Below are 7,693 nucleotides of genomic sequence, written 5' to 3'. Positions count from 1 at the left end.
CCATTAAAAGAGGAGAAGAAGATGCTGGCTGATGCTGGTTTTAAAACATTTAAACATAAATAAGTTGCAAAAGCACTGTAAATACAAATATGAATATGTCTTTTCATGACAAACACTGTAAACAAAACTTTATTTACTAAATGAGAATGTTTATTTAGGAAAACAACTGAAGTGACAAATGCCCAGAGGTGGGACTCTCACGATCCTGTCCTGAGTTCTCTGTGTGCTGTTAGTTTATAGTTTGCTTGCTACCGTTAGTGTGCGTCCTCTACCTGATGTTATTGTTTATCTGGTTAGTATCTGTTAGCTGGTGTTTAGTGGTGTTTTGGTATATTCCTGATTTCAGTTCTGTTCCTGTCTCATATATTAGTTTATGCCTTAGTGTTTACTTCTGGTCTGTAAACTTCTGTGTTGTTTTGCCCCTGTCTGCTCTGAGTTCTGGTAAATCTTAGCTTCAGTCTGTGTTCCTTGTTGGTGCTAGTTTATTTGCGATCTGTGTGCTTGTGTCTGGGTTAGTTTGTTTATTATTCTGATCTGTTGCGTCTTATTTTGATATGTCTTGTGTTTAGTGTTAAGTGACCTGTGTTATGTCTGTTACCCCAGTAATCCCTCTGCATGCCTGTCTCTCCGTTTTCCGCTGCTGTCTCTCTGCCTCGTTAGTCCTGATCCTGGTCACCTGTGTTGCTCCCACCCTGCTCGTTAGTCCCAGGTGTCCCAAATGTTTGCTGTGTGTCTTCAGTCCTTGGCCCTGTTTCAGAAAGCAGGTTCCACAAACTCTGAGTGTAAACCTGAACTCTGGGTTGAAGAACTCTGAGCTGTCAAGTTGTTTTGTCATTGTAGCGTGTATCCGGTCTGTCTCATGTTGCAGTGTGTTGTCGTGTCTAGCCTGCCTTGCTTGTCGTGTTTCCCTGCTTTCTGGCTTATTTTTCTTCTTGAGTTTTTTTGATGGATCACCTGCTTTGTTTGAACTGTTATTATTTTGGATTACCTGGACTCATTGTAAGTGTGCTCGCTTCGAGCGAGTTCAACATACCCAGGATATCTTTCAGTTCTCTACCTTAACTAACCCTAACAATCGCGGTCGGGATAAGCGGTACCACGAAGCTGGTTTTCAACTCGGTAACTCAACCCAGGGTTTCCCATCCTGCATTTGGGTCCATCAAACTTTCAACCACACATCCTGACAGGGACCAAGTCATTGTTTTACATGTCACAAGTAAGACAGGCAAGTCTGAGTCAAGACCGACAAGTCCAAGTCCTAAACTTTAAGTTCCTTATCCTAAACAAGGCTCTTCACCAAACTTAACAATTTCATATTTTTAACAAGATTAAATAAAAATGTTATTGTACAGTGACATGAGTTGTTCCTGTGCAGACCTCATTGTCTTTTTAAATAATTTAGTGTGCATCATTACACACACACACAGAGAAAACATGGTGATGGGTATTGCAATGGACATTCTCCTCTAATTGTAGCCTTTCCAGGGCACCAAGTATTTGCACCTTAGGATCATACAAAGTCCAGACAAGAGCAATATATTCAGCATGTTCGAAACCCTTTTCCAGGCTGTGCTGCGCCAGCATTGGTCATGTATCTGATCACTAAAATGAAAAGAAACCTGTGCCTGGAGCTTGCACATGTCCAAGATTCACAAAATGCTTTCTTTGATTCCCTTCTATAAGTGGGCCAAAGGACATCTCAATGCCGCCTAAGGATTTATGGCCCTGATGTAAACTAAATTGTATTTGTCTGTATTTAATATGTTTAATAAGAGTTTCCTGCATAAGATTACAGACAGGCACTGAAAAAAGGGGAAAATGGGGGTTGTTCACTTTACAAATAAACAGTTCGCATACATGACACAACTGATTTTGTTCCTTCTCTGAAAATATGTAAATCATGTGGAATTATTCTAATCTTGAGGGATGTTTAATTTTTAAGTCTCAGTCATGCTAAGAGCAAAGGAAGTTATGTTTTGTCTGGAAGCTCCGCCCACTGGGAGCAGCTCTTGGAAAATGTCACCGAGGGCGCCATTTTTTCAATTTGGTCGTTTAATTCATCAGTCTGGACAGCTCTTCACACAGTAAAGATAATACAACTTTGTCATATGTTGGTCAGAAACAGATGTAGTCACGTTAGGTGGATCATTTTGAATGTGTTGAGGTTTTTGAAGAGCTCTCCACGAGGTAAAGGTAATTAAATCTTGTCAAATGTCTGTCTGCATTATAGATATTCCTGTTAGCTCAGTGAAAAAATGCGTCTGAGGTTTTTAAGGACTAAATTAGCAAAAACGAGCAACATCATAGGTTAATGGTAATGCTAAGGTTAGCTAACGTTGTTACTTGCTAGCGTTAGCTATGCTAATGAGGGTGACTTTTATTTTAAGTTTATTAATTCACAATGTGTGCACAGTAGTAATGTGTTAATGTAGTCTTAGTCTGCAGACTTCTGCACAATGAAATTCAGCATGCTCTTAATGTCACACTTATCAGTAACATTAAGCATCATTCTAGAAATGTAATGTTAAAAGTTCAGACTTAACTTTGACCACATTCTTCACAACTTATTCTTAATAAGGTTAGTCCAGGCTAAAGTGTAACTGCAGTTTTTTTATGACAGTGCACATGCTCTGTGCTTATTAATTAGAAAGCAGCACTTGATAAAGTCGGTAAAGTTAATGTTCTGTGTTTTCTAAATTTAGCTTGGTGAAACGTAAACTGCTCATAACATCAGCACTTATTTACAATACATAGATATCCCTCCAACGTCCTCAATATCTTTATCTCCAGTAACTCCATGTAGAGGACATGCATTACTCTGATTAGAGTAATTCTTACTTTATCCTTATTCCTGACCTTAAATGTTTAATAATTCTTTACATTTTCTGTTGGAATTAAAGCTTGGATGTGCTGCCTGAGATTAAAATTAATTTATCTCAAATCAAGTTTATTGATTTAAAATGTTTTATTTTTGTTAAATATTGTGGTGGATAAAGGATGAATGCTGAGTATTATTCACATACCTTTATCATTTTAATTTTAAACTTGGATATGCTGTGTCACAAACAGGATGCTTCACCAGCTAGTAGAAAAAATATGTATATATCTTTTTCTGGATAGGTATTTGGTGTTCCTCCAGTTGAGATCTCCACTTCGTACCTTAGGCCCGTAAATGGTGAGTAATATACAATTGTTTTTATTTGTATTTTAAAATTGTATTTGATTGCAGAGCGCCATAGCGCATTTGCACAGCACATCCTCTTGCTCATCACTCTCTCTCGCTCACCTGTCCCTCTCTTTCTGGCTCCCTCTCCCTCATGAACACAGCTGCACAAATCTGTCCAACACAACGCTGTCAATGTCGGAGACCCAGCTTAAAAAAATAAAAATAAAAAGTTATTAGCTATGTTAATGTTAGAATGACAGTCAACATCGACTGCACGGTCATTCTGTGGGAAACACTTGACATGTTTAAACTAGATTGTCAAGACTTTCAGAAGATCCTGGGTATTTTCTTGCTGCAATGTTAGGTAAAATCTAATGCAGTCTAATACAGTCCAATTCTGCTGAGTCTGCCTGTTTTGTTTTGACATTTATGCAGCATTTTGGTTATGTTTGGTAATGAAGGTACTAAAGAAATCTTGTGTATATGATTAAATTTTTAAGGACTCTCAACTCCATGACTTGTTCTGCTTATTCCTCCCTGATTTAGGATGATGACATTGATGTTCGGCGGGAATGCATACTCAAGGGGCTGTGTGTGTACCTCAGTGAAGACCCGGAAAAATGAGCGAGAGAATACACTGTGAGTATAATTACCTACAATGTGTGTGTATATAAACCTAGAATGGTTTTCATCCTACCTGTCAAATAGGAAGTTTTGGGTGTCTGTAAACAACTAATGTCTCTTCCTTCTGTCCAGTTAAATATGGTGTGCCTCAGGGGTCGATCTTAGGACCCATTTTTTCCCTTGTATCTACTTCCCCTTGAACAAATTATCCATAAACATGGTATTTCTTTGTCATATTTATGCTGATGACACACAAATGTACTTGCCCGTCAGATCCACAGACCCTGGAATAATGAGTACACTTAACGACTGCCTTTGTGAAAAACAAAAATACTGCCATCTGCTGGTTCCCTAGTAAATCACATTAAGCCTGTTGCAAAGAACCTTGGTGTTTGGTTTGATAGTAATTTAAATTTCGAGCAGCACACCACACAGCTTGTTCAATTATGTTTTTATCAACTTAGAAATATAGCAAAAATTCGTTGTTAACTTTTAAGGACACCGAGACCATTTTACACGCCTTCATCTCATCACGCCTGGATTATTGCAACAGCCTTTTCACTTGTTTAACCCAAAAATCTATTGATCGACTCCAGACTGTCCAGAACTCAGCTGCCAGGCTTTTAACCAGAACAAAGAAATATGACCACATTACCCCTATTTTAGCTTCATTACACTGGCTCCCAGTATGTTTTAGAATTGACTTTAAAATTTTATTGATCACTTTTAAAGCTCTTCATGGCCTCTCGCCTTGTTATATTTCTGAACTTTTAGTCCCGTATGCACCAGCACGTACCTTGAGATCCTCGGGCAGAGGTCTGTTGTCTGTTCCAGAGTCTCGACTGAAAACTAAAGGGGACAGAGCGTTTGCTGTCAGGGCCCCGAGGCTCTGGAACAGCCTGCCTGAGGAAATCAGGTCGGCTGAGTCAGTAAACTCTTTTAAGTACCTTCTTAAAACATACTTTTATAGGAGAGCCTTTCCCGATCTTATTTGACATTATTTTATCCCTTTTTATTTTATTCTATTTTACTTATTTTCTATTCATCTTAAACGCGTATTTTGGTCTTTTCAATGTTTTCTTGATTGTATTGTTGTCTTTTGGGTATTGTTGTCTTTGCACTTGTTGAAGCACTTTGTAACTTGTTTTTGAAAAGTGCTCTACAAATAAAGATTATTATTATAATTATTAGGGTTCAGTACTTTTGAGATTGACGTCACCTCTACAGTACCATTAATGTCACCATTGATCTCCTTACAGTGCTGTGTCATCATCCTTATTTTAGCCACTTTCACAGTTAATTTGTACATACTGTTGATTAGTATTTACTGTTTGTTTTTGTAAGCAGTGTTTTCATCAATCTGATCACCTTAGTATTTTCAGAAAGCAAGCTAGCTTAGCTATTCAGCAAGCCTGTTGGCTACTAAAATGAAGAAAAGCAGATGGCTTATGAGGAGTGCTGTCAGCTGTATGGAGTTTTGCTCAGTCTGAGTGTAAGTTCTCACTCAAACTGATGCTTTTCCACACAAAATGAACAGTAAACACTGTTAAGTATGTGCAAAGCTAACAGTGAAAAGTGGCTAAATGAGTATAAAACAGCATTGTAAGGAGATCGGCAGTGAAGTTAACAGTACTGTAGTAGAGCTGACAGGAAATCGTCTGACGTGCGGTTCATGAAACAGTGGACGTCACACTGCATTGTGAAAGTACGCTCTTGACTGTGGAGCGTGTGTGAGTCAGTGAGTTGTCAGGAAAGAAATAAAAAACTGATTAGCTTCAGTTCAAAATTGAGCCTTTGTTGACAAAAAGGCACTATGTGAGGCCATGGAGAGGGGTGGGGACTCTTAATGGTAAATATTTTTGAAAATCCATACTGATTTTCCATTATATCATTCATACTTTTGCCAGGATGAATGCTGTAAGTGATCATGATTGTCACTGATTGAGTGATTATCTGAATAATCTGAAATTAGGTTTGAATTACTTGATGAATCATCCAGCCGTAAAAGCAATAGATCACAACTGTGTTTCTCTGCAAAATGTTAAAATGTGTCACCAAATATACCCAAGTAAAGTCTGAGAAATCTTAGACTAACTGATAATGACAGAATTGTTAGTTGCTGACCTCTTGATATTCCATTTAATAGACACAGTATAATTCAAATTCATAAACGTTCACTGACCCCACGTGTAGTTACATAAAATACATTGACCTTTTTATACAAAACATTAGAGTATTGCTTTGGTACTGGCTACATTTCCTAATGCCAAGCTGTTTACATGTCAAAGTTCATGAATGCTATGCTATATTGTGCAACTGTATTTTTAGGGAAAATCTTAAATGGGTAAAAATGATTAAAAAAACCCCAACAACACAGGACTTGAGTAACTGGAGACTCTTACTATATAAAAAAAAAACCTCCAAACAAGAGCAAAACATTTTTTATCATAAACTTATTATAGCAATCTGTTTACTTCACACAAGACCTGGTACCCTTTTGCTGCTAAGGTAAATAGAGGCCCGGGCCACAATTTGAAGAATTAGTTATCAGTTCACGCAGATACTTAGTATGATGGTTTCTGTGCATAATAGGCTTAAGGTTTTATTTTTTATTTCCTCTCATATGGCTTCTTTTGTGACTGTGCATTCTGCAGGCAGAAGACAAAGGCCTGAACCAAGGAGCCATTGGGGAGACCATGGTGGGATTACGTGAGATGCCACTGATGGACCAGAGGACATTGGGATTTTCCTAGAAGGCCAGGTGGTTCTGCATGATCTGGACAACGTTGCCTTAGCTGCTGCCATGTTGTTTGGACTAATGTATGCCTTGAACCTCAACTACCCTCCTGAACTTAAGTACTCTTAATTCTATTACTCTTTAATTCCAGAACCCTTGCAGTTAAAGGAGCACAATAACTTTCCAAGCACTGGATTTACATTTACCAGAGTGTAATGATTTCATTACATTTGTCTTTTTTGTTGTTAAGAGGTTGTAAATGTAGTGGATGTATTTTGCACTTTTTTGCATAATTTCTGCATTAATCTGGCTGTAGTATAATTCCCTATTGATGCTGGTTTGATGTCATTCAGAAGGTTTTTAATGACCTACAGTGTTGCCTCAGGTTGTAGCAGAATGTTTACAATGCATTCTTGATAACTTGGCTACCAAGTGGAAAAAGGTGATTTGTTTTAATGTGAGAATGGTTTGTATATGTATGCCTTTATTTGTGTATAAATTGCATTGAACCAATTGAAGTATTGGTAGTAACTTTTTTGACAATACAGTTTCAAAAGAAATGTTTTTGTGTATGCCTTATTTGTTCTGAAAATGTTACAGGAGTAAAACTGTAGGTAAGATTAAAGAGACATCAGCGTACAGAAAAATTTTAGCATGTAGAATTTATGTGGAATCTATATGAGACTAACTTTAGTAGGTTAGGTTGATTTAACATAACAACAATGCATATACTTTACATAAAAATCTCATGTTGCTTTAATAAGTGATAACTGAATACACTAAACATTAAAGGGAAACGTTAAATTAACACAAACAAATGATGTTTGGTATTGACAGAATAATTTTGTGTATTTAACATTAACAAATAACTTTGAACATAATCAAATCATGTTGGTTTTACATATAAGAATTCAGTATATTAAACTGAAATGAATCATTTTGACTAAAAATAAATATGTGCAACTGATGTACATATTTTTATGTAAGTTCAACAGACTTTTTTTCAGTGCAGGCATTCATATTTATGGGCACAAAACATGGAGGGAAGGAATAGAAATGTATAGCAATAGCTGCTAACCTGACTTATTAGCAAATGTCCACTCCTTCACAACAATAATATACTGTGTATGATAAATAAGTTTGTAGTTTAACATTATATACTGTAA

At 37.0% G+C, this 7,693-nt stretch overlaps 1 long non-coding RNA gene across 1 annotated transcript; it reads left to right on the top strand.

Annotated features, from left to right (window-relative positions):
• The first annotated feature begins 2,832 nt into the window (after window positions 1-2,832).
• Window positions 2,833-7,040, top strand: LOC119916765. The gene is made up of 3 exons (XR_005447155.1): window positions 2,833-3,175; window positions 3,713-3,805; window positions 6,445-7,040. It is a non-coding gene; the product is annotated as an uncharacterized LOC119916765 (long non-coding RNA).
• Window positions 7,041-7,693: the final 653 nt, after the last annotated feature.

This window comes from Micropterus salmoides, unplaced genomic scaffold, assembly GCF_014851395.1.
Source record: "Micropterus salmoides isolate LMB-PRFRI ecotype aquatic unplaced genomic scaffold, ASM1485139v1 Ms_hic_scaffold_2158, whole genome shotgun sequence".
Lineage (NCBI taxonomy): Eukaryota > Metazoa > Chordata > Actinopteri > Centrarchiformes > Centrarchidae > Micropterus > Micropterus salmoides.
Note: the sequence above shows the minus strand (reverse complement) of the source record. Positions and strands in the feature narration are given on the sequence as shown.